Source organism: Peromyscus leucopus, chromosome 1 (assembly GCF_004664715.2).
Source record: "Peromyscus leucopus breed LL Stock chromosome 1, UCI_PerLeu_2.1, whole genome shotgun sequence".
Taxonomy (NCBI): Eukaryota; Metazoa; Chordata; class Mammalia; order Rodentia; family Cricetidae; genus Peromyscus; species Peromyscus leucopus.
Window position 1 is genome coordinate 78,625,578 of NC_051063.1, and position 27,218 is coordinate 78,652,795.

Genomic DNA, 27,218 nt, shown 5'->3' on the forward strand with positions numbered 1-27,218 from the left:
AATAAGGGAATAGAGCTTGGTATCTGGCTTTAGGAATGTAAGGTAAGGGTTTTTAACTAGGCAGAGGGAATCGGGGAGAAAGGGCAAGGCCTGCCAGAACATGTTTTCCAGGCCTTGGCTGGCTAGGGTCCCTTCAGCAACAGTGTCAAGAGTTCAAAGCTGGGACTGGGGAGGTGGCTCGGCTGTTAAGAGCACTTGTTGTTCTTGCAGGGGACCCAGGTTAGATTCCTAACACTCACCTGGTGGCTCGCAACCATCCTGTTCCAGGGGGCCTGATGCCCTCCTCTGACCTTCTTGGGCACCAAGTACATATGTGGTGCACATAAGCATAGACAAAACATTCATGCATAAAATAAAATAAATAAATTAAACAATAATAATACGAATTTAAAGCCAACATGAATGACAGTTTAAGGTCATCCTGAGTTATGAGAACCTGTCTCTAGACAAAACAAAAGAATAATTTTCAGAAGGCAATAACACTTTCCTGTGCCTCTGGGCATCAGATTAGTAGGGTTTGGGGTGGTGATGACCTTGAGGTTTGGAAGGCTCCTCAAAGGTCAAGCCAGGGGCTGAGGTAGAGCTCTATTGTGGAGCACCTGCTCAGTATTTCAAGGCCCTGGGTGTAATCTCCAGTACCTTATAACTAGAAACAAGACCCAAGGCCAAACCACAGGCAGGCTTTGTCTGCAGCCGGGAAGCAGCATTCCAGTCCCTTCCCTGGTCTTTGTCCCTCTGCTGACGGGCACTTTGGGCTTGCCATCTGATTCTCTTCTTGTCATCACTCCTGCTGGGACATGGCGCTGCCTCCTGCCATCCTGGTGACTAAACTTGGCCAGCTCTGGACACATCTTTTGTTCCATGCATCAGGGTCTGGCAACTGGCCTGGTCTCTTGCTGGGAACTAAATCACCTTAGGCTGCCCCTGGTTTGGTTTGGCTTCTTGAATCTCCAAACAACACGGTTTGGATTACATACGTCACACACTGCACACCAAAATAGAAGCCAAGCAAATCGATGAGTTACCTTTTTTTTTTTTTTAAAGCTATACAGTTATTTAAAAAGCAATGGGCATGTTAGATCACACCTCTAATCCCAGCACTCAGGAGGCAGAGACAGGTGGCTCTCTATGAGTTTAAGGCAGGCCTAGCTTATATATCGAGTTCTAGGACAGCCAGGGTTGTGTAGAGTGGCAGTCTTAAAAAAAAAAAAAAAAAAAAAGAAGCCGGGCGGTGGTGGCACATGCCTTTAATCCCAGCACCCGGGAGGCAGAGGCAGGCGGATCTCTGTGAGTTCGAGGCCAGCCTGGGCTACCAAGTGAGTTCCAGGAAAGGCGCAAAGCTACACAGAGAAACCCTGTCTCGAAAAACAAAAAAAAAAAAAAAAAAAAAAAAAAAAAAGAATGGGCAATAGAATATGGTGTTGCAGGCAGGCCTAAAAACCATTGATGACAGCAGGAAAATTCTGAGAGTTCAAGGCTAGCCTGAGCCACAAGGTGAGCTTGAGCTACATAGTGAGACCTTGTCTGAAAATCAAAATAAAACAAGGGCTGATCATGTAGCTCCACCATAGAGCACTTGCCTAGCAAGTGCAGGGCCTTGAGTTAGACCCCACCATCAAATCGTAGACAAATTCCTTTATCATTTTGTCATAAGGGCAGCCTTTTAAAATATGATTCAAGAAGTCCAGAAGCCTCCAAAGTCTGATCAATTCAACTATTAAAAAAAAAAAAAGCCACACCTATAATCCCAGCACTGGGGGGGGAGGGGGGGGCTGAACATTCCTTAAACATGGAAAGTTTAAGGCCAGCCTGGGCTACAGAGTGAGATCTTATTTTAAAATAAATTTAAAAGCCAGGTGGTGGTGGTGCACGCCTTTAATCCTAGCACTAGGGAGGCAGAGGCAGGCGGAGGCAGAGGCAGGCGGATCTCTGCGAGTTCAAGGCCAGCCTGGGCTACCAAGTGAGTTCCAGGAAAGGCACCAAAAGCTACACAGAGAAACCCTGTCTTGAAAAACCAAAATAAAAAAAATAAAAACATAAAATAAAATAAATTTAAATCCAGGCAAGCTGGAGAGATGGCTCAGTGATTAAGAGCACTGGTTTTTCTTCTAGAGGACCTGAATTTGATTCCCAGCACCTTCATGGTGTTTCACAACTACCCGTAACTCCAGTTCCAGAGGACCCAACACCGTCTTCTGGGCTTCATAGGCGTTAGGGCTTAGGGCCATCTTGGTCACGGGTCCTGAAGGCTGTGACCAACATGGATGAGCCACTCAAGGTGGATGAACTGGGAGGGCCCGAATCATAGCAGGTGTGAAGAGCTGGCCTGCTTGCTGCTTCTGCTGGGGCTCAACTTCTTGCCAACCACAGGGTCCAAACTGGCCAAACAGCCAGTCCTCCTGGCCCGTGACGTACTGGGGAGACTGGCCTCGGGGAGCATCCTACGCAGACGTGCCCTCCAAGAGCTGCACGGCTCAATTCAAATGCTACTTTTTTGATTATAAAGAACTGCTCCCCAAGTCAGCATACGTACACACCAGCTCCTGGGCCCCAGCCTCCTTTTCCTGGTATTCCATGGAGAATTAGAATGCCTGCCTGCCAAGGACATCCAGACCAAGGTCTGCATCATCAAGCATCCTGTGTCTCTCCAGCAATACCCAGTGGTGGCTAGCTACATTTTCCCCCACCAAGAGCTTCCTTGCCATTTTGTTTGCTACTGTCAGGGATGTAAAGCTTATGACCAAATCTTTTTCTCCGAGACCACCTGGATGCTCTTCTTCAATACACAGGAAAAGATGGCAGATTGTGCCAAAATTTGAGGTTGGTTCCCAGGCCCCCACAACAACTGCAGCTTTGCCATTTAGCAGCAGAAAGATAGTGCCAGCCCCTCCACTGAGCTACACAAACAGATTATTAAGCAGGCCTGGCAGCTGGAGATGCTCGTTGGAGTCTGGCTAGGCAATCATGGCTTCTTCAAAACCCAAGTGCCTGCTACCTCAGTGAACGTGGACTGGCATCTTAAACAAAACAAACAATGAAAACCAGTCATATCCTAGCACAGATCTCAGTTTATAGCCATTTATGCAAGGCAGAGGGTTCTTCTCTTTTGTCATAACTTAGATTCATCTGTTCATCATAAGCATCAGCATTTTTTATGTGCCATTTAAAAAGGGGGGGGACTAATGGTGGTAAATGCCTCTAATCCCAGCACTGTAGAGGCCGAGACAGGAATATCTTAAGCTCCAGTGAAACCCTATGAGATATATATGATATCTTATCTATCTATATATATTGTTCAACAACACACTGAGAGTTTAGATCTTGTTTGAGAGATAACTTAATTAACTAATAATAGTTATTACATGTGCTGTTGGGAACCAAGATGTTGCAACTTTACAGGTTAAAAAAAAAATGGTAATACATGTGTCCTGTGGCTTGTCATTTCATGGTTTCTTCCCCAATTCTGTGTGTCAGGAGAGAGTCACTGACTTCAGTAACCAGCTACAAGGGAAGGCAGGAAATGGAGTGTGAGTGTATGTGTGTGTGTGTGTGTGTGTGTGTGTGTGTGTGTGTGTGTGTGCACGCGCGCGTGTGTGTGTCTAGATCTAAGATTTGCCTGGGACTCAGTGAATCTCTTTCTTTACCCTCCTTTCCTTTTTCCATCTACTCTCCCTCCTGTGTGTGTGTGTGTGTGTGTGTGTGTGTGTGTGTGTGTGTGTGATATACAAAGTGTGGATGCACATGAATGCAAAGTCCAGAGGACTTCAGGTGTCCTACTCAACCAGTCTTCTCCACCTAATTCCTTTGAGACAGGGTCTCAGTTAGGCTGAGGGCCATAACCTCAGTGATCTTCTTGTCTCTGCCACGTCAGTGCTGGAGTGACAGTTACATCCAGTTTTTATTCTTTTTTTTTGATGTGAGTGCTGGAATCTGAACTCAGGCCCTCCAGTGGGCATTGCAAGAACTCTTACCCACAGAGCCACATTTCCAGCCTTTAAAGCTCCTTTCTTGTCTGAACACCGTCAACAGATAACAGGTAATGCCTGTGTTCTAGGTGGCTTTACATCGGTTGGTTGGTTAGGGCTATGGACTATTGACCTTTCATTGTCTTGTAAGAGAGCAACTGTGCGGGTTCATTATCCCTCTTAAACAGCAGCCCTTACTGTGGGCTTCTGGTTATGTATACCCCGCTGGGTTTTGTTGGTGTTGGTGTTGGTTTTTGTTGTTTGTTTGTTTTATTTTGTTTTTGAGACAGGGTCTTGCTGTTTACCCTAAACTGGCCTTGAACTCTCCATCCCCCTGTCTGCCTCAGTCTCCTCAGTACAGGGATCAATGATGGGTTTGCTCCACCACCCTCAGCTATTAAAAACATTTTGACATGCCAGACATAGTTCTAAACATTTCACAGGCAGTAATGGCAGTCAGCCGATCTCTTTCACCTGTAGCCCTGAAATCACACTCCTGCCTCTATCTGACCCTGTTCCCATGCAGTTGACCTCTGTGAACAGAATCAGTGGGCTCCCTTGTAGTTTGGCTTTGAATTGGGTCGCTCTCGTAGAGACTGCCAGCTAGAGTTCAGAGAGGCCCTTACGGCAGGCAGAGTTGCCCGTCTCCTGGGCTGGTACTTCCCTGGCTGCCTTCATGCCTTCCCTGCCTCCCCCCTGCTGGCCCCAGACCTGGGGACTCCTGTCAATCTTTGTAGGTTTGCTTCATTCTGTCCTAAAAACAAACCAACAAACAACAACAACAAAAACAACAATCAGAGAGTCAACTCTTCTCATCCTAGTTTGAATTTCCTAGAAGAATCTGAAAATTCCAGGTGCCATCCAGCCAATCAGTGCTAATGTTAGTCCCATTTTCTGGATGAGGAATCTGAGGTTAGAAAGAATCGGCAGGGGGAGGAAAGAAAGACCCAGTGCAAAGCACTGAACCTCAGACTAACCTGAGTGCCTTGAGGTTATCTCCAGAGGGAACCAGATTCCCAACCTTACTTCCTACTTTAAATCTACAGTGAGTGACACCATTGTTCTTTGTCTGCTGAGAATCCAATATGTTTCTGAATTTGTAAAGCCAGAGAACCCTCTGGGCTTTAAGAGCCCCTCAGAACTGTGGTTGCAGAATCTGGTATATTGAATGAAATATTCTGGAATTTGGGGGTGGGAGCATGTGAATCCATTAATTGGAGTCCACCCATCAGAGCATTATTCTGCACTGGTTGCCATGATTGGTTCAGGAATGGGCATTTGACTCAATCATAGCCAATGGTATTACTTTCCTGGGACCATGTATGGGTACGCCATCTTTTCTGCCAGGCTACAGCTTGGTGGAGGATAAAAGCTGGTCCTGGCTGGGACTACCATGTAGATAAAGTTCTTTGACAGTACTGGGGATTGAACTCCTTTGTATGTGCTAGGCAAGGCATCTGTCACTGAGCTACAGTCCCAGCTCAGATAAAGAACCAGAAGCAGAACCAGCAAAGGAGAAAAACTGAGTTCTGTACTTTCATTTCATAACGGAAATCTATCAGGTTTGAAATCTGTTTTAATAGACATGAGACAACATATTTCCTTTCCCCTATAGTAGGAGAGAGTCCATTTCTAGAGTTCCAACCTTGCCACTTGCAATGGAGAGTTCTGACACAGCGGGAGTCAACCCGGAATGGGAGAAGGAGGCTGCATTAGCCAGATAAACTTCCACGCATCCTTCAAGAACCAACACAGATGTTACCATATTTGTTTAGCCCTGCAGGGAACTGTTTCAAGGTAAGCCCACGAGAGACCACCTCACAGACACTCTTAAAGCTGAAAAGGAAGTATTTATTGCTGGCCACTAGCTGCACAGGGAACTTACCCAAGCCATGTACCTTCAAGTCTTGCAGCCTTTTGCTTTTTATGCACAAAAACCACGTCCTGGTTGTCACACTTCAGTTAGCAAGAAGCAGAACTACAGAGGCCAGAAAGCAAGATTAGAACATTTAGGGACTTTCCTGAAACTATGGAACAGGTCTTTGATGGACTGGGTCTTTGTTCCCATATTGGCAGGTGTTGGGGCCTAAGCGCTGGGTTTTAAGGTCAGAACGGTGCCTCCAAAGTAGTGTCATTTGTGCTAAGGTCTGGGGATCTGTTACAGAACTAGTTGCTCCTTCTTACATCCTCCCATGCTTCAAAAGCATATATACACACACACACAAAAAGATGGTAGCACACACCTCTTTTACAGTGCTCTTCACACTGTGTTAGAAGTGTCTGTCACTGACTCCTCTATTCACCAAGTTTCCTGAAACTTGTTCACTTTGGAAGTTTTAGTTTTTAGTAAAATGCCTGATACTAACTCTTTTAACATTTGCTGACCAAATAGCCAAATGAAGAAGGGCAGAGCAGAAACGATAGGAATAGACGGGAGAAGCTGGATGGGGGCTGCCCCAGCACTGCCAGCGAAAAGTAGTCACAGTCTTCAATCTCTTTTTGGAACAAGACTGACTCGATATTAATATTAATAACAAAATGTTATTTAGTTGACCTGGGCAAAACTCCCTGGAGTGAGATCACTAATAGCTGCTATTTGTTGCGGGCCTCATTGGCAGGTGCTTTATAGTACACTGAATTAAAGCTCCCCCAGCTTGGCACTGGCAGGGCAGAGGAAGGGAGGACGGTGGCTCTGGACGGTTCAGTTCCTTTAGCTCCAAGAGAACAGATTTTAAACTAATCATAGGAGCTCCATCTTCCTTAACTATGACTGGATCAAGGATGGACAGACCTAGGCCAGGAGGAGGAGAAGGATGAAACTTATTTCTCTGAGACAGACTGCAAACAAAGATGTTTTCTCCATGGATATAGAGGGGAGGTGTTGTGGTCCTGGCTGTCTCTGGAACCTATTTGAGACATGAAGCAGGGCAGAGGAAAACAGAGCAGAGCCAAGAACACCCTAGCAGAATGGATTCGGGGGCACCTGCCATGCCTGGCCAAAGCTGACCTAACTCTGAAAGTCCACTCATGGCAGTTATGTCAGCCCAAAGTATACTTTTGAGTTTGTTTTGGATTTCTGTTACTTCATCCAGTTTCTAGTAAGGAAACTGAGACTTATCCAAAGTACTTTAGCTAGTGGTTAGGTGTGGTGCCCATACCTATAATCCCAGCACTGGGAAGGTAAAGGCAGGGGGACCAAGAATTCATGGGCATCCTTGTTACATAGGGTTTAAGGCTAGTCTGAGCTACACAAGCCTGTAGCAAAGATCATCTTGGACTCTTAATCCTCTTGCTTCCACTTCCTCAGTCCTGAGGTCCATTTGCTACAATGCCCGGTTGTATGCAGAGCTGGGATTGAGGACAGGGATTTGGGAATGCTAGGCAAGCACTCTACCTATTGAGCTACAGCCCCAGCTCCATCTTGAGGGAATTTAGGAGCTGAGTTTCATTGCAAACACATCTCTTCCTGGCCCTTTCACTCATCCTTCTAACTGACCCATGACAAAAAGACAGTTTATTTGGTCCCTAAGTCATATGTTTATCTCTTCAGGTAGCTTCCCTTGGACATGCTGTTTCTATTATCTAGATTGTTCCATGCCTCCTTTCTTTGCCTAGCAAACTCCAACTTGTTATATGTAGGCAAAGTTTTTGTCAGGACCGCTGGCTCCAAAATAAACACACAGAGATTTAATATTAATTATAAATGCTCTGCCAATAGCTCAGGCATATTACTAGCTAACTCTTACAACTTAAATTAACCCATTTCTGTTAATCTACATTCTGTCACATGGTGTTACCTCTCTTTCATCTTGCACCTCCTGTTTCCTCTCCATGTCTGGATGGCAACTACTCTGACTCTACAATTCTTCCTAGTGTCCTTAGTCTGCTTCTCCCACCTAACTTTATCCTGTCCAGCTATTGGCCAGTCAGCTTCTTTATTAAACCAATCACAGTGACATATATTTACACAGTGTAAAGGAATAGTCCACAGTCATAGGGCTCAGCTTTCATGTCACAGCCCCCCCTTCTCCCAGATTGGCTTAGATTCCTGGATAAGTGGATATATAACTACTGAAGTTTTCTCATGGTAATCTGTATCTTTCCATTCTTACTTTTATCATGATTATAACTAATTGATTGTTGCATAATGCTTTAAAAATAACTTATCTCTCATTTCCTAAGGGCAAAAGTATGTCTGTGCTGTTTAGTATGGAACAGCGGTTGTCACTTAAGAAAACAAGAAAGCCATTACTTTCCATAGTAATGGATACTGAAGAAAACTCATAGAGAAGAAAATAAAATAAAAACCATCCGTGGGGGCCGTGGGACTGTACTCCTGTAGAGTAGAGTGATAGCCAAAACACAATGGGAGTCACTCACGATGAACTTCACATCGTTTTAGTTGTTCGTCTGAGAAGATATGAGGATGGGGAGCAAAGTTTCCTAACAGGCTGGTTTTGTCTGCCAAGATAAGGAAATGCCCCCTGCTCTGCTTTAACCTTTATAAGAAAAATAACTTCAAAATGATTCATTATCCTTTAATTTTTCTCTTTCTGCTTTATTCAGACTTTTCTTGCCCATGAAAATGTAAAAACAATGCGGGGGAAGGTAGCTCCATTGGTAGAGCTTCCCCGGTAGGCATGAGAACCAGAGTTTGAACCCCCAAATCCCTGTCTGTATCAGGCTTTCTTTTAGGCCACCAACTAGCACCCAAGTCATGACACAGAGACTTATTATTAGTTATGAATGCTTGACCTTAACTTAGGCTCATTTCTTGCTAGCTCTCATAACTTTTGTTAACCCGTTTCTCTTCATCTACGTTTTACCTTGGGGCTTTTTACCTTTCTTTCATTCTGAATGTCCTACTTGGTGTCTGGCTGGGTGATGGCTGCCTGGCTGGTAGGCCCTGGGTGTCTCACTCTTTTTCTCCCTCATTCTCTTCTCTCTCATTTTCTCAAGCCTAGATTCCTCCTCCTACTTATTCTCTCTGCCCACCAACCCTGCCTTTCCCTCTGCCGCCTAGCTATTGGCCATTCAGCTTTTTATTAGACCAATCAGGTGCCTTAGGCAGGCAAAGCAGCACATCTTTACATCATTAAATAAATGCAGCACAAACAAATGTAACACATCTTTGCCTAGTTAAAGTTGTAGGGTAAAAGGGACAGCCAGTGAAAGAAACACACTCTGACCCTGAAACCAGAGCCAAAGAAACACACTCTGCCCCTGACCAACTGAGCACAAAACCAACCAATCCCTGAGCAGGAAAACCAACCAGTCCCTGAGTATGACATGTAGTCAATCTCTGAGCTTGCTCAAGCTCAGGGATTGAAATCTGACCAATTCCCACCCTGAAAATCTTCTCCCTGGAAAAACTCCACCCCTAAGAAGCCCTATATAAGCCCTGTGCTTGTTCAGTTGGCAGTTGCCCTTTTTCCACCCTGGCAGAGGCAGCCACTCTCCTGGATTCTCCCCTTCCAATAAATCTCTTGAATAAGTTTTGGGTGAAGACCTTCTTTTGCCAGCGCAGAGCTGAAAAGCAATGGACATCTCTATTGGGAAACTCCCATAGTGGAGTGGAGCAGAGCAGAGCTGAGCTGTAACGGACAGGAGCAGGATTGAGAACACAGCTATAGGTATTGCCTGACTCCCCAACAAGAGAATACCTTTCCCTCTAGAGCTGTGACACTTGCAAAAGTAAATATTCCACAGCACTGTGTTTCAGCATATGCTTGTATTCCCAGTGCTGTGGAGGCTGAGACAGGAGGATCCTGGGGTTGCTGGCCAGCCAGTCTAGCCTAATTGCTGAGCTCCAGGCCAGTAAAGAGAGACCCTTTCTCAAAAGGAGATAAAACATTCCTGTTCTCTGGCCTCTGCACAAACATGTGTACTCTCTCAAAAGAACTCACACATATTTCAAGTAAAAATTATGGAACCAACCTTCTCTGCTCATTGCCCACTGGGACAGTTCCATGTTATGTCACGAGGTGTTCTCTGAGTCTAGAATGGCAAACAATGGCCAATTAAGATGCTTAAGGGGCCGAGCGGTGGTGGCGCACGCCTCTAATCCCAGCACTCAGGAGACAGAGGCAGGCAGATCTCTATGAGTTTGAGGCCAGCCTGGGCTACAGAGTGAGCTCCAGGAAAGGCGCCAAAGCTACACAGAGAAACCCTGTCTCAAAAAACCAAAAAAAAAAAAAAGATTCTTAAGAGCCAGGAGATGAGGCAATTACCGTCAAGCCTAATGACCTGGGTTTGATCCCCAAATCCCACACAGGAAGGACAAAACTGACTCCAGCACCATGAGTGTTATGACACACATGTGCACACACACAAAATAACTAACTAAATGTAATTATAAAATCTTTAAAATGTATCGTCATTTAGTCTTTCTTCCTTTAGATTGCTATGCTAGGCAAATGCTCCACCACTGAGCTACACCCAAGCCCCTGAGGTTTTATCTTTTTCTTGTTTTGTTATTTTCAAGACAGGGTTTCTCTGTGTAGCCTTGGTGTTCTGGAACTTGCTCTGTAGACCAGGCTGACCTATGAACTCAGAGATCTGCTAGGAGTGCTAGGTTAAGAGTCGTGCACTGTCTCCTCATGGCTTAGTTTTGTCTTTTGACATGAATCACATTAGTGGCTCTCCAAATGTGGCTCTGGACCTACAGCATCTCCTGAGAGCTGTTGGGGGAGATCTATTTGTGTTGATTGCTTCAAGACCACCAAAAGAGTCTGACCTCGGTTCAGAGAGCAGAGTTCACACTCAGCTGGCTGGAGTGGACCATAGAGTTCCCTGTCCAACTCAGAGGGAGATAAAAGGACACACGGGGGGGGGGGGGGGGGTCAAGGGGTTGCACAGTCCTTTTGATCTGGGAAGTGGAGAGAGGCAGGATCATGTCTCGGTTGCTCTTGGATCTCTCAGGTTTATTCCTTAGTATTTACTCCTGAATTTTATTTTTTTAATAAAACAAAAAGAAAAAAATCTCAATATCTGGCGCCCAACACATGGAGATATCACATGGCGGCTTTTAAAGGTGCCACTTCGCGCCTGACCCCATGCCACCGCGGGTCACCTGCTTTTCCCACCAAAGGCCTTTCTCATTGTGATCTGTGCAGCCACCCACCAGCTAGCTCTGCAGCTGACTGAGTCAGTCGTTCATCTCTGGCCCTGTCATTCAGGCAGCTCTGTAGTTCCCAACACCACGTTCTAGCCAAGGAGGCTTCTCCTGCCCATTTATCCCTCGCACCCACTTCTCAGGCCGCTCCCTCCCATTCTCTGCATAGCCAGCACAAATACCTGGGTGGAGCCGAGCAAGCCAACTGCTCCGCTCCCAGGCCTCCCATGGACAGAACAAGCACCAGGGCAGAGCAGAAATAGTCCAGCTGCCTGGCTAGGCAACACCCCCCCCCCCAGCCCCCACCCCACACACCCACCACACACACACACACACCCACCACTGCAGCCCACACCCGCTGTGGCCCCAGGCTCCGGCTTTTACTGCTGCTGCCGTGGCCTCAAACTGCTGAATGGACCGCCTTGCACGGTTGTGCTGAGCTATCAAGCTAGCCACCCCCACCAACAGGAGGGGCAGTCCTGTCCCAGGCTGCTGCACAGCCACACAGATTTCTCCTACTGGTTTCCTTACGTTGGCTCCACAGATTGCTCACCCCCTCCCCACAGGGTGCGAAAGCAGCCACAGGGACCCCTGCTGTGCCCTCCCTCCATGTCAGCACAGCCTAACACCATCACTGCTGCTGATTAACCCCCTGCACATCTCCAGCTACACCGCCGGCAGCATCATCAGAGCTGGCAAGACGATTGAGAATTTTTAAGTGGCAAATTAAGTTTGTTTTTGAGGAAAATCTTCTCATGTTAAGAACTGGAAATATCAGCCAGGTGGTGGTGGCACACACCTTTAATCCCTGCACTCGGGAGGCAGAGGCAGATGGATCTCTGTGAGTTCAAGGCCAGCCTGGGTTACGGAGTGAGTTCTAGGAAAGGTGCCAAAGCTACACAGAAAAACCCTGTCTCGAAAAAACAAAAAACAAACAAACAAAAAGAATTGGAAATATCACAATGCAGGGAGTTAGGACCCTGTTTAGTGCTACTATGGATGGCTTGAAAATCAAAAAAATAAATGAGGGGATAAACAACTTAGCTGGCATTGACTGACATAACATTGATCACAATTATTATCAACTTGGCAATTCGTATTTTATCCTTTATCCTTAAAAAAGTGGCTTGATAAATGTGCCAAATATAATTTGACTAATTAGATACAAACCTTAGAAAGACTTACTATTGATAAGATAGTATTGACAAGCTTTAGGAAGGTGTAAGCCTTAGGAAGACTTACTAACAATAAGAAAAATTTGATAAGATACAAGCCTTAGAATGACTTACTACTTATAAGATACAAGCTTTAGAAAACCTACTTATGAAAATAAGAAAAATATTCATACATAGAGGAATTTAAAGCAAAACCAACCACACAATTACATTATGAAATTGAAGAGGAGTATCCCAAGATTATTAGAAAACCAACCTTAACTTATCCAGTTACCATACAAGAATGACTACCAGATGACAGGCATCTCCAAGTCTGTATAGAAGCTAACTGAAATCCTGTTGAAACGTTAGATTTGAGGAGATTTAAGGAAGCAATAGTTTCATATAGTATGCATTCACCTTTTGTGAAGCAGATGTTAAATTCATGGGCCATTCAGAACAGAAGTATTCCACAAGACTGGAAAGATTTAGCTACAGCAATATTGGAAGCTGGTCCTCAGTTACAATGGAAAACATGGTGGAGAGAGGAAGCTAGGGTCATAGAACAATGAAATAGGGCTAGAGGTATTGAAATTTCCCAAGAACAGCTTCTCCATGTGGGCCAATATGATGTTTATCTAATTATTCTTTATCAGTTAAATATTGGGAGTCAGATATTGGGGTAAGAACCTGAATGATCAGAGAAGTGGAGAAGCCACCAGTGACCTCCTCTCTCTTCTGTTCCTTAACCCAAAAGCTTGAGATCCTCTCTCAGCCTCACCTTACTACTTTCTGTCTCTTATCTGTTCTCAATCTAAGACTTCTATGGTTAATTTTGGTTAGCTAGTGGCTAGTTCTGCCCTCTCTGACTCAAAGTAAACTTGTCAGAATGCGATCAAAATATCACACAACATTTCCCCACCCCCTTTTAAAAAAGATTTAATTTATGTATTATGTATACAGTGTTCTGTCTGCATGTATGCCTGCAGACCAGAAGAGATTGCCAGATCTCATTACAGATGGTTGTGAGCCACCATGTGGTTGCCGAGAATTGAACTCAGGACCTCTGGAAGAGCAATCAGATGCTCTTAACCACTGAACCATCTTTTCAGCTCCCCCTTTTGTCTAAATAAAAAGGGAAGGTTTTAACTAACATAGTAAAACTATATACAATAAGTTACAATAATTATGTGCAAATATATACAGGTAAGAATTACATTAACAATATCCAGCTTATTTGCATTTGGCAAATTCAGAGAAAATACTCCATTATCTATCCTATCTTGGTGAGTCCAAAGTTTTGTAACTAATTTACTTTCTATCCTAACTTGCATCATTAACCCAAAACTATCTTTTTATGCCTCTTAACCTTATACACTTTACATCTCTTTTGTGAGTTTCTTTTCTGAATTTGGTAACAAAGAAAACTATATCTATCTAGTCTTTAATTCCATCAGAGACTGAGAAGGATATAATAATACCTGAGTAAACAGGAAGTACAGAGCAAACAACTTCCAAAACTAAGAAATGACAAAAACAGCTGGTTGCATGGACATTCACCCAAGGTTTCTCTGTAATGTTGGGGCATCCATCTTTGGCCTACAGTCCTAGAATATCTGACAGACTTTTCTGTGAAGCAGTACTTTTGAAGGACTGTCCTGCCTTGTCTTGGCAAAGTTTAGCAGTGACTTTCTTTTGTGTCCTGCCTGTCCAGTTTGAACACGATACTATCGGCAGTTGAGGCAAAGGCAGTTTCTTGCCCGGTGATTAACTTTTGCCACAAAGAAAGTAAACTCCATATGGAGTTTCTTAAATGCCCATCATCTTCTCTAAAGTAGTTTGGTGCTGCCAGGAACAGACATGTCTCATTGACATTAAAAAAAAAAAAGCAAAAAACAAAAACCTTATGTTATTAAAACATCTTAAGTATTCTGTAGATCTCTGAAGTGTTTGAACTGTCTACATAAAATATCTGTTTGACCTTGAAAACATACCTAATATGACTACAAGTTTGATTGTAATAGGTAACTAACTACTAACCTGTATTTCTTTATTATCCTAAATAGTTTGTAATAATAACTTTCAAGGACTAGAAATTTACATTACATTATTAAATAAGCTGCATAAGTACAATACCTTAAACAAGAGTAAAAATGTATATGCAGTATGTTCTAACAAAAATAACCTTAAATTTGTATCAATATACAACAATATCTTAAACAAGAGTAGAAATTATATATATATATATATATATATATATATATAGTAACAAAAATAAGCTCAATTTTTTAACTATATACAAAAATCCATACCAATGTAAAATATTTAAGACTAGTAGTTGTTTTTTTGGTTTAAAGTAGATTCAAGAATCTACTCTTTTATCTTATCATTTTTATATCCCTTTTTTACTTTTCAAAATGAGATCTCTGAGTCTGATCTCCTTTGTTTAGCCTTTTTTCCCTGACCATTACCAATAACAACTTGTAACCAACTCCCCTAAACAATGACAAATATCCATAACACACTGAATGACCAAAAGCTATCCACCCCACCTCTTGGGAATGTGGGCAACATGTTCTCTAGACTACTGCCTGTTGTCTAGGGGGGCAATGGCATCTCTAGGGAACCCTGACAAAATTGAAATAATGGTCAAGTCCTGGGAGAGCTGGCTGTATTAATTATTGCCAATCTCTGTGTAATGGGAAAGAGTAGGGCTTATCTGAAGTCCTGGCTGGTATAGTGCACAAGGCTGGACCATCTCAGGTCCTGAAATTGTCCTGAGCAATTTGTAGTCCAAAGCTGATCTTTGGATGATGTTTGTCAGCTTAGTGGAAATACCACAATCCAGGCAGAATCGTTGTGGGGCCCCATCATCCTTTTGGAGACTTCAAAGGTCACTGTTAGAAATGGTCATGGTTCACTGAAGAAAACCTAAACATTTTAAATTTCATATGCAGCAGATCTCAGAGAGGTTAAAAGACCATAATTCGTTAAGTATATCCAGAGCACAAAAAACTTAATTCCTAGTTTCCTGATAGAAACTCAAACCCAAAATCATGTACAGGAAGCTAGATTAAGCTAGATTAATTTAGAATCAGTACTCTGTATGATCATTAATTTAAGCAAGTTTAAATACATGTACATATATTAATTTTATAAATTTTGAGATAATATTTAAGATTTATTTATTTATTATGTATACAGTGTTCTGCCTGTACACCAGAAGAGGGCACCAGATCTCATTACAGATGGTTGTGAGTAACCATGTGGTTGCTGGGAATTGAAATCAGGACCTCTGGAAGAACAGCCAGTGCTCTTAACCTCTGAGCTGTCTCTCCAGCCCAAGATAATAATTATACCTTAAGAAAAGTTTTAAAGAGTCAAAATAGAACCAAAGGATTATGAGATTAGTAGCAATAGAATAGTTCCTTAATTTTGGTTTTCTTCTGTCCCATATCAGGTGGCTCTTCTGACATGAGACAGAGATTTTGGATTTTTCTTTAACAAGTATGCTTGGGTTTACAGAAGGTGAGAGCCACACTCCAACTCGAAAGCAAGCTTTAATTTTTAATTGAACTGGCACTACAAAAAGATCATTCTCCTTATATGTCTATAGAGAAAAGCAAAAACAAACATTTGGGAAGATTAATGAAATTTTATCCTGTTGGATAGTAGAAAAAACTGAATTAAATCAGCCTGTATACTTTAAAGATGTGTTGGCCTCAGAATGGAAATCAGGATATGTGTTACAATCGGAAGAGGTTTTTCTTTTGTTTCCACAGGAGAAGAAAAGCTATGGATACCATCAAGATTGATAAAGATTAGATTTGAACTGGAGAGACCTCTTAATTAGGAGAGTCGATAGTTCATCAAACTGCATGGCTATTCCATCTGTATTAACTTATAAGACTAACAAATATCTTTCTTTGATCAGAAATAACCTGCCAAAAAGGAAACTCTGCAAAGTTAGGGTTGGTGCAGGGTTTTGTTTTTGTCTTTCCAGGAGAATAAAAGCATCTAACTAAAGAATCTGAAGACCACAATGAGACAAAGGAGACATCTGGAGAAAAGGGACGAATTACCCAGAGAAAATGTCCTAAGAAAAGGAATAAATTGATCTAACGGTATAGCACATTTCCAACAGGATACCATTTCATAAATCTTTGTTTCTGCTGTTCTCTACAGACATGTTAGGCAGATGGTTTTTAATGTAATCCCAACTCAATTAAAAACTAAAGCTGGCTTTGGAGTTGGAATGTGGCTCTCTCCTTCTGTAAACCCAAGTATGCTTGTTAAGAGACAATCCTAAGTCTCTGTTTCATGTCAGAAGAGCCACCTAGTATATATGGGACAGAGGAAAAACCAAAATTAAGGGACTATTCTATTGTCACTAATCTCATAATCCCTTGGATTTATTTTGACTCTTTAAAACTTTTTTTAAGGTATAAATAGTATCTCAAAATTTATAAGATTAATATATGTACATATATTTAAACTTGCTGTTGTGATATAAATGGTCATATAAAGTACCCACTAATTCTAGATTTAGGCTTCTTCTAGCTTCCTGTATGTGACTTCAGGCTTGAATCTGAAGCAGGTAATTAGGAATTAAGTCTGTGTATCCTGGCTGTACTTAGTAGATTGTAGTCCTTTAACCTCTTCGAGATCTGTTGCCTATGGCATTTAAAATGTTTAAATTTCTGCAGTGAACCATGAACATTCCTGACAGCAATGTTTGAAGTCTTCAAAAAGAAGATGGGGCCCCACAAGGACGTCCACCTGGATTGTGGTAATGCCACTAAGCTGACAAATACCACCTGAAGATCAGCTTTGGACTACAACTACTCTGGACAATTTCAAGGAAGTTAGCTAAGATGGTCCAGCCTCACAGATTACTCTAGCTAGGACTTTAGATAAGCCTTGCATTATCCCATCACACTGAGACTGGACAATATAGCTCCCTCTACCAGGACTTGACCTTTATCTTAATTTTCTCAGGGTCCCCTGAATATGCCATTGCCCCCAAACAACCAGAAGTAACTTTAAGAACACAACACCCACATTCCCAAGAGGTTGGGTGAATGTTTTTTGGTTGATAGATGAGTTATGGATGTTTAGCATCATTTAAGGGGTTCTATTGCAAGTTGTATTGGTCATGGTCAGGGAGGAAATTAAACAATGGAAGTTAGATTCAAGGACCTCTTTCTGAAAAAAAAAGTGTGGGGGATATAGGAATGATAGGATAAACAGGCAGCTTATTAAATCTACTTTAAACTAAAAAGTGCCTATTAATCTCAAATATTTTACATTGATATTGATTTTTGTATTTTGATACAAATTTAAGGTTATTTTTGTTAGAACATATTCTATGTTTCTGTTATGGAATATTTAAGATGTGTTACATTTGTTTATTTGTTTAGTGATGCTAAGATATGTTGCATTCTTTTATGTTGCATTTATTTAACTCTGTAAAGCTGTGTTACTTTGCCTAAAACATCTGATTGGTCTAATAAAGAGCTGGATGCCCAGTAGTTAGGCAAGAGAGAGAAATAGGCAGGGTTTCCAGGCAGAGAAAATAAATAGGAGGAGAAAACTAGGCTCAAGAAAACAAGAAGAGGGAGGATCAAGAAAAGAAGTAGAGGAGGACACCACGGGCCAATCACCCAGCCACCCAGCCATACAGCCAGCCAAGGAAAAGGAAGGAAAGAAAGATACATAGAATAAAGAAAGGTAAAATGCCCAGAGGCAAAATGTAGTTAAAGAGAAATGGGATAACTGAAGTTAGAAAAGCTGGCTAGAAACAAGTCAAGCTAAGACCAGGCATTCATAAGTAAGAATTAAGTCTCTGTGTATTTGGGAGCTGGGCAGCAGGCCCCCAAAGAGCAAAGAGTAAAAACAAAACAAAACAAAACAAAAAAAATTACATTTTTCTACTCTTGTATAAGATATTTTTGGCCGGGCAGTGGTGGCGCACGCCTTTAATCCCAGCACTCGGGAGGCAGAGCCAGGTGGATCTCTGTAAGTTCGAGGCCAGCCTGGGCTACAGAGTGAGTTCCAGGAAAGGCGCAAAGCTACACAGAGAAACCCTGTCTCGAAAAACAACAACAACAACAACAAAAAGATATTTTTGTATGTTGATACAAATTTAAGGTTATTTTTGTTATACTGTATTATATGTTTTTATTTCTTGTTTAAGATATTGTACCTAGCCAGGCGGTGGTGGCACACGCCTTTAATCCCAACACTCTGGAGGCAGAGGCAGGCAGATCTCTGTGAGTTCAAGGCCAACCTGGTCTACAGAGCGAGATCCAGGACAAGCACCAAAACTATAGAGAAACCCTGTCTCAACAAACAAACAAACAAACAAACAAACAAACAAACAAAAATGATATTGTACCTATGCAGCTCATTTAAAAATATAATGTAAAGTTCTAGTCCTTGAAGGCTACTTAGTGAAAGACCCCAGCCCTTCAGGCTTACATCCCCAAGCCTCAGGAAAAGAGAAACTTCAAGCACCAGGAAATGAGAAACTAAAAATCTAGTTCCAAAAGCAACCTGACTTAGCCATTGTTCGATCTCCCCTGCAACCATATAACAATGTAAAAAGATTTCTGTTAAGAGATGTGCTCAACTGTGACTGGGATAGTTGCAGGTGTTCCAGGAAGGACCACTGTGACCTTTGTGTAAACTCCACTCCTGCCCTGATACCCCCTTGAGGTTTCAGGAAGAATGTACCTGTTGATGTAACTGTACCCCCTTTGTGATCACTCTGTACCCAGACATGATCTTGTGAAACGAAATTGTATGGGAATTGTAATCTTGTGGGTTTTGTGGGTTTTTCCTTTATAAGCCCTTATGGGGCTGCAGTAAGATGCGGCTCTTGCTCTTAGGAGCAGGGTTTGCCCTTCTATATAGAAGCTTAAATAAATCCTCCTGCTATTGCATCAACTGGACTGGAGTCTGGGTTCTTGGAGTGCCCACTTGAGACCCTAAATTTTGGGGTCCAACACTTAGGATAATAAAGAAATACAGGTTAGTAGTTAGTCATCTATAACAACCAAACTTATAACCACATAGGTATATTTTCAAGGTCAATCATATTTTAAATAGATAAATGGTCTTCAAATAATTCTGAGACCTACAGAATATAGTATTTTTGTTGTTGTTTTCAAGACAGGGTTTTGGTGCCTGTCCTGAATCTCAATCTGTAGACCAGGCTGGCCTCGAACTCACAGAGATCGGTCTGCCTCTGCCTCCTGAGTGCTGGGATTAAAGGCGTGCACCACCACTGCCCAGCCAGAATATGGTATTTTAATGTTTTAATAACATAGAAGGGCTTTTCATGACAGTGAGACATGCCTGCTCTTGGCAGCACCAATTTACCCCAAAAGAGGATGATGGTCATCAAAAAACCTCCATGAAGAGTTTACTTTCATTTGTGTCAAAGTTAGCCACTGGGCAAGAAACTTCCTTTGCCTTGACTGCTGAAACAATGCTTTTCAAATTGGACAAGCAGTACACAAAAGAAAGAAACTGCTGAACTTTGCCAAGATAAGGTAGGACAGTCCTTCAAAATTCCTGCTTCACAGAAAAGTCTATCAGATATTCTAGGCCTGTAGGCCAAAGATGGATGCCCCAACATTGTAGAGGAACCTTCGGTGATTGTCAAGGCAGCCAGTTGTTTCTGTCATTTCTATAGTTTTGGAAGTTGTTTGCTTTGCACTTCCTGTTTATTTAGGTAATATTATATCCTTCTCCAGTCTTTGATGGGATTGAAGACTAGACAGTTATAGTTACAGTTTTCATTAGTCATGATAGAAAGTAAATTAGGTACAAAACTTTGGACTCATCAAGAGAGGATAGATAATAAAGTATTTTCTCTGGATTTGCCAAATACAAATGGACTGGACATTGTGAATGTAATTCTGACTTGATAATTTTCCTTCTTTAAAAGATTTGTTTATTATGTATACAGTGTTCTGCCTGCATGCATACCTGCACACCAGAAGAGGGTACCAGATCTCATTATAGATGGTTGTGAGCCACCATATGGTCTCTGGGAATTGAACCCAGGACCTCTGGAAGAGCAGCCAGTGCTCTTAACCTCTGAGCCATCTCTCCAGCCTGATAATTGTTCTTATTGTATATAGTGTTACTGTGTTAGAGTTAAAATCTTTCCTTTTTACTTAGACAAAAATATATTGGGAGAGATCTGTTTGTGTTGATTGATCAGAGACCACCAATAGAGTCCAACCTTGGTTTGGTGAGTGGAGTCCATATTCAGCTGGCTGGGGTGGACCACAGAGTTCCCTGGTCAACTCAGAGAGAGATGGATGGACACAGGGAGGAGGAAGAAGAGGGGTAGAGGGATTGTTCAGCCCTTTTGATCCGGTAAGTGGAGAGAGGCAAGATTTTGTCTCCATTCCTGTCTGGATCTCTCAGGTTTATTCCCTAATTGTTTACTCCTAAGTTCTATTTTTTAATAAAATGAAAAAAATCACAATAGGGAGCTTTTTGGAAATGTGAATTTTAGGGCCCGCCTCATACCTACTTAATGAGAAGCACGAGGGTAGAGCAATTCCTGATTTAATGTCTCTTTCAGGTGATTTTTGAGAGTTGTGGGGTTAGGTTAAACTTGCTGTGATCTATGTAGTGGGGACACCTGGAGACTCAGTTGAGCTGCTTGGGAGAGCTTCTGGACAGGATCTCTTTAAACTTGTGTTCTGGGAGCTGGAGAGATGGCCAAGTAGTTAAGGACCCAAGTTCTGTTCCTAGCACCCACACAGGAGCTCATTACTACCTGTAAATACAGATCCGGGGGATCCAGTACACTCCTCTGGCTTCCAGGCATGCTCCTGCATGAAAATAGAACATATAAACTCGGGCAGGCACAGACATATAAATAAGCACATTTTAAACAAACGAACCCCAGCACTCTTTAGTTAGAGACTAGAGCAAGAATCACCACAGACCTGGCCCTCTGTGGCTTTTGCAGTTGCCGCCTCCCCACCTTTATCTTCTATCACAGTGGTTCCCAACCTTCCTGATGCTGTGACCCTTTAATACAGTGCCTCATGTTGTGGTGAGCACCGACCATGAAATTACTTCATTGCTACTTTACAACTGTGGTTTTGTTACCGTTATGAATCATAATGTAAACAGCCGTGTTTTCTGATGGTCTTAGGCAAACCCTGAGAAAGGGTCAGCCACCCTCCAAAGGGGTCGCGACCCACAGGTTGAGAATCACTGTTCTATCTCAGACACAGACACAGACACACACACACACACACACACACACACACACACACACACACCCTGCTTCTTTCATTCAGAGTGCTCCTCTTCCCACAGTTTATTCACTTGTTCACTACTTGTTGCTTATTTGTCCTCCAGGGCAGAAACCACAACTTATTTATTTTTGAGACAGGGTATCTCTATGTATTCCTGGCTGTCCCTGACCATCCATCTGCCTCTGCCTCCTGAGTGGTGGAATTAAAGGCCTGGGCCACCCGCAAAGCTCTTTTTATTTATTTATTTATTATTATTATTATTTTGGTTTTTCGAGACAGGGTTTCTCTGTGTAGCTTTGTGCCTTTTCCTGGTACTCACTTGGTAGCCCAGGCTGGCCTCGAACTCACAGAGATCCGCCTGGCTCTGTCTCCCGAGTGCTGGGATTAAAGGCGTGCGCCACCACCGCCCGGCAAAGCAAAGCTCTTTTTAAATGGGCTGTTAGAAACTGTTTTTGTTGAAAAGTACTTCTCAACTGGGCCACAGGAGGACTAAGAAAGTTGAAAGCCTGGGATCACTGACTTCATTTTGTTCTATTGTTTTACAGTGTCCTGTTCCAGATGCGGTCTCCCCTTCCTGCCCCCACCCACTGCACCCAAACCTGCAGTTACCTTGGATTCCAGGAAAATGAGAGCTGTCATAAACACTTTTATGACAAGGGCCTGAAATTATCACTGAGCAACCACAAGCCTCAAAGGACAGACCACTCCCCAAATGAGGGTAATTATCTGTGATGACTGGGCTGCTCCCGAGAGGAGAAGAGTTATCTCCAGGCAGGCAGTGCCCTTCTCTAGTGAGGACTGTAAATCAGCTCCTCCAACCTTGTGGAACCAGGACGGCTGTGGTCCACCAGGACTACACCTTGCTCACGGGACTGCCTGATTGTGAATACCTCCTGCCCATTGCTCCATTCTTCTATTTAAATCAGAAGCTCATTTCGGTATTTGAAAGAACGGTGACTTCCTTCGGGGGTCTCACCTCTTTCTAAGTGTGGCCAGTTACGTACTCAGGACAGCTCTGAGTGTGGCCCAACACAAAACTATATGCTTATTTGTCATGAGGGTGCTTTGCATGTTCTGTTTGGCATTCCACCGTGTGGTGCTCCAGCATGAACTTTGTAGATAAAAACTTCATGTTGCAGTGAGTGGTATTCTCTGTGTGGTGACCACATTCATGCCTTGGTGGCACATACATCCTTAATTCCAGCACTCAGGAGCCAGAGGCAAGACCGTCTCTGTGAATTCAAGAGGTCAGCCTGGTCTATAGAGTGAGTTTCGGGCCAGCCAGGGCTACCCTTGTGAGACCCTTGTCTCAAGGACCAAATTCCAAACCCAAACCTTTGTGCTATGGTATCGGTTGGACCTGCATGCCAGCTGCTCCAATTACATCTCCCTCTCTCTACTGCTCTTTACTTGTCTCTTTAATTAGCTTATTGGGGAAAGACACACACACACACACACACACACACACACACACACACACACACACACACACAAAAAAAAACAAACAACAACAACAAAAAAAAACACCCTCTCCTAATGTTCTGGTGGAAGCCCCATCTCTCTGCCCAGACCCTGTCCCTCAGAAAGTCCTGCCAAACATGGCTCCTCCCCCAGAGATGCTCAAGACCACTCCCACAGGGTGTTTAAACTGCACCCCAGAAAACAGACATGTAGTTTGCTTTTTTTAAAATCTCTCTTCCCCATCTCCTCTCCAGGGGGCTGGAGAATCACCTGGGAATGCTTTACCCATTAAACCAAGGCTTTTTCTAATTTGGTCTGATTTGGATCGCTGAGTCGGCAGAGAGGCTTATCGGGGTGCAAAAACTTTTCCCCTAACATCTGTAGGAGGCCCCAAGAGACCATTTTAAACATCAAATTAGAGTCCTGCAACCCTAGAACTCCATCCCACCAATCTCAAACTAAAGGATTTAGGAGGGTGCATCGTGACAGGGTCTCTATGGCCCAAGGTGGCCTCAAATTCCTATCAGTCCTTCAGCCTTTCAAATGCCAAGTCTCAAAGGCATGAGCCACCATGCCTACTTCAAAGTTTTTTGTTTTTGTTTTTTTTTTTTTGGTTTTTCGAGACAAGGTTTCTCTGTGTAGCTTTGCGCCTTTCCTGGAACTCACTTGGTAGCCCAGGCTGGCCTCGAACTCACAAAGATCCGCCTGCCTCTGCCTCCCAAGTGCTGGGATTAAAGGCGTGCGCCACCACCGCCCGGCAGTTTTTTAACTTTATAAGAAATCATGCCAATTTCTCAAGTAGATCAGTTTCTTTCTCTCTTCTCTTTTACATTTATTTTTACAAATAAATAAATGTAAGGGTACAGTAAAGAAACTACCAAAATGGCTGTTTCACTACGGGAAAGTTTTTTTTTTTTTTTTTTCTGAGACAGGGTTTCTCCGCGTAGTTTTGTTGACTGTCCTGGATCTCACTCTGTAGACCAGGCTGGCCTTGAACTCACAGAGATCCACCTGGCTCTGCCTCCTGAGTGCTGGGATTAAAGGCATGTGCTACCACCGCCTAGCTGTTGGTTGGTTTGTTTGTTTTTTTAAACAGGGTTTGAGGCCGGGCAGTCTTGTGTAGACTTGGCTGTCCTGTAACTAGCTCTGTCGACCAGGCTGGTCTTGAACTCACAAGGATCTGCCTACCTCTGCCTCCTGAGTGCTGAGATTAAAGGTGTGCATTACCATTGCACAGTTTTTATTGTGAATAAGAGAGGAAATATCTAGAGGCAACTGGAAGAATCTAGAGCAGAGAGAAAAAGAAGTAGACTGAACGTGGATGACCAGGGCTATCTTTAAGAGAAGCAAGAGAGTGGGGCAGGGTCATGGGTGGGGGATGGAAAAATCATGTGTGTTATAGGAGGATGAGTAGCTGGGGGTGGGAAGCAGCCCATGATTGGAGCAGGCCTGGGAGTTTTAGGTAGAAGAGGAGGTGAGGAGGGTCAGGATGCTAGTGTAGGATCTTGGAAGTGAGTAACATATGCTCGTGAATAGGGACTATAGGAGCCTGGAGGCTAGCGTGTGTATATGCTGATATGTGCCGCAGGTATAAGTCAACGGAGAACCATAGGTCCTTTCAGCTTGGGGTAAGGGAATGACTCCTTTTGGGGGATGGAAACCTGTTTCACAAGTCCTGAGGCATGATGCCGTTATTTACCCACCAGAAATCCTTCTATAGTCCAGCTGGGGCTCATTTCTGGATATATGGATTGTCTGAGACCTAATGTGTATGTGTGTGCACATATGTGTAGAAGTAACTGTCTTATTAAATAAGAAACACAGAGCCAATGCAAAGACCCAAGAGGTCAGAGCTAAGAGCCTTACCCTTCACTTCTGCAGCTATCCTCTTCAGTCAAGAGACCTACTTCCTGTGTGTTTGTCATTATATAGACTTTCTGTTCTGCCTTCTTCATTGGTTGTAAACCCAACCATATGATTGCCTCATCACTGCCTGTCTGTACAGACCTTCAGGTCTTCTATGGTTGGTATTGAGATTAAAGGCGTGTGTCTCCAGGCTGACTGTATCCTTGAACACACAGAGATCTGCCTAGCTCTGCCTCCCAAGAGCTGGGATTAAAGGCATGCGCCACCAACGCCCGGCCCTGCTATGGCTTGCTATTAGCTCTGATCCCCAGGCAACTTTATTTATTAACATACAAATAAAATCACATTTCAGTACAAATAAAATATCACCATACATATGTGTGTCTGTGTGCAAGCACATCTTGATGCTAGTATGGTCAAAAGACAATCTGTAGGAATTTATTCTTTCCTTTCACAGTTGGGTTCTGTCTTAGTCATTGTTTTATTGCTGTGAAGAGACACCGTGAATTGGAGGCTGGCTTACAGTTTCAGAGGGTCAGTCCACTATTATCACAGCAGAAAGCATGGCAGCTTTCATGGTGCTGGGACAGTAGCTGTCTTAAGAGTGTCGATTGCTGTGAAGAGACACAAAGACCATGGCAACTCTTATAAGGAAAACATTCAATGGGGTGGCTTGCTTACGGTTTTCAGTTCAGTCCATTTTCATCATGCAGGAAGCACAGCATGCAGGCAGACATGGTGCTGGCTACACCTTGGTCAGAAGGCAAGTGGACTGTCTGTCAAGGTGAAGCTTGAGCAAGAGACCTCAAAGCCAACCCCCACAGCCACACACTTCCTCCAACAAGGCCACACCTACTTCAACAAAGCCACATCTCCAAACAGTACCACTCCCTTTGGGTTCATGGGGGGGGGCAATTACATTCAAACTACCACAGTAGGTAAGAGCTACATCCTGATCCACAGAGAGACTGAGAGACTGGGTCTGGCATGGGCTTTTGAAACCTTAAGACCCACCCCCAATGACACATTTCTTCCAATAAGGACACACCTCCTAACCATTCTAAATCTTTTCAAATACTGCCACTTTCTGATGACTAAGCATTCAAATGTATGAGCCTCTGGGGGCCGTTCTTGTTTTCTTTTTCTTCTCAAGACAGGGCTTCTCCTTGTAGTCTTGGCTGTCCTGGAACTCACTCTGTAGATCCGGTTGGCCTTGACTCACAGAGATCCACCTGCGTCTGCCTCCTGAGTGCCAAGTGCTGGGAATAAAAACCACTATGAGGGCCATTTTTATTCAAACCATCACAGGTTCTGAGGTCTGAATTTAGATTGGGTTGTCAGTCATAGTAGCAAGTGCCTTCACAGGTTGAGCCATGTCACTGGTCCCTTGCTCCCATGTCCCTTAAAATATTAATTTACATGTATGTTTGTGTACCTATGTACGTGTATGCCGTGTGCGTGGGTGTAGGTATCTCTAGAGTCCAGAAGAGGGTTGTTGAATCCCTTGGCGTTGGAGTTACAGGTAGTTGTGAACTGACCAGTGTGAGTTCTGGGAATCCAACTGGACTTTTCTGGAAAAGTCGTACATATCAACTGCTGAGCCCCCTCTGCCTTTTGACTTAGGATCTCATGTAGTCCAGGCTGATTTTGAATTCATTATGTAGCCAAGGATGACGTTGAACTCTGGATTCTGCTGCCTCCACCCTGCTCCCTCTTCTCTCCTCCCCTGGATTATAGGCTAGTTGCCATATCTAGCTGAGACCAGTTTTGCTTTTTTTTTTTTAAATCTTCTAGGACTACATTTACTTGAATGATAATGAAATTCCCTCTTCTTGATCTTCACACACACAAAAGTACACTGTTGTTACCCAGTTGTTTTTCTTTGGTTCTGCCTCAACTTTTTAAGTACCTTCCATACAGTCCAGTGATTTGTCTCTGCTTTCTCTAGGCCCCCTTTCATCGATCTAAGACCGCTTTTGCTACTCTGCTCGTTGGAACATTTGTTCTGTGTTTTGTTCTATTAAGTATTGTCTGACTCTAGAATTGAGAATGAAGCCAATTAAGATCGGAACATTGTTTCAATTCGTCCTGTGACACTTTCTGGTCTTAGCACCCAGAGCAGTGGACGGAATGAATAAAAGCCCCAGGAGACACACAGTCCAGCGCCGCCAAACTTCTGGTCCGGTGCCAGGGTCCGGAAAGGCGCTCAAAAAAGGTTTGCGGAATGAATGAGCGACAGAAACGAAAGGGAAACCTCTCCTTTACCAAAATGGCCGCGTGTCCCTTTACCAACGCGGCGGTCCGCGGCCGCTAGGGCGGGGCCGGGGTGGGCGGGGCCAGCGAACCGTCAGGTGCGCCCCCGCCCTCC

General features: G+C 43.4%; 1 pseudogene; it reads left to right on the plus strand.

Annotated features, from left to right (window-relative positions):
- Positions 1-2,282: 2,282 nt before the first annotated feature.
- Positions 2,283-27,164, plus strand: LOC114700320 (annotated as a pseudogene).
- Positions 27,165-27,218: the final 54 nt, after the last annotated feature.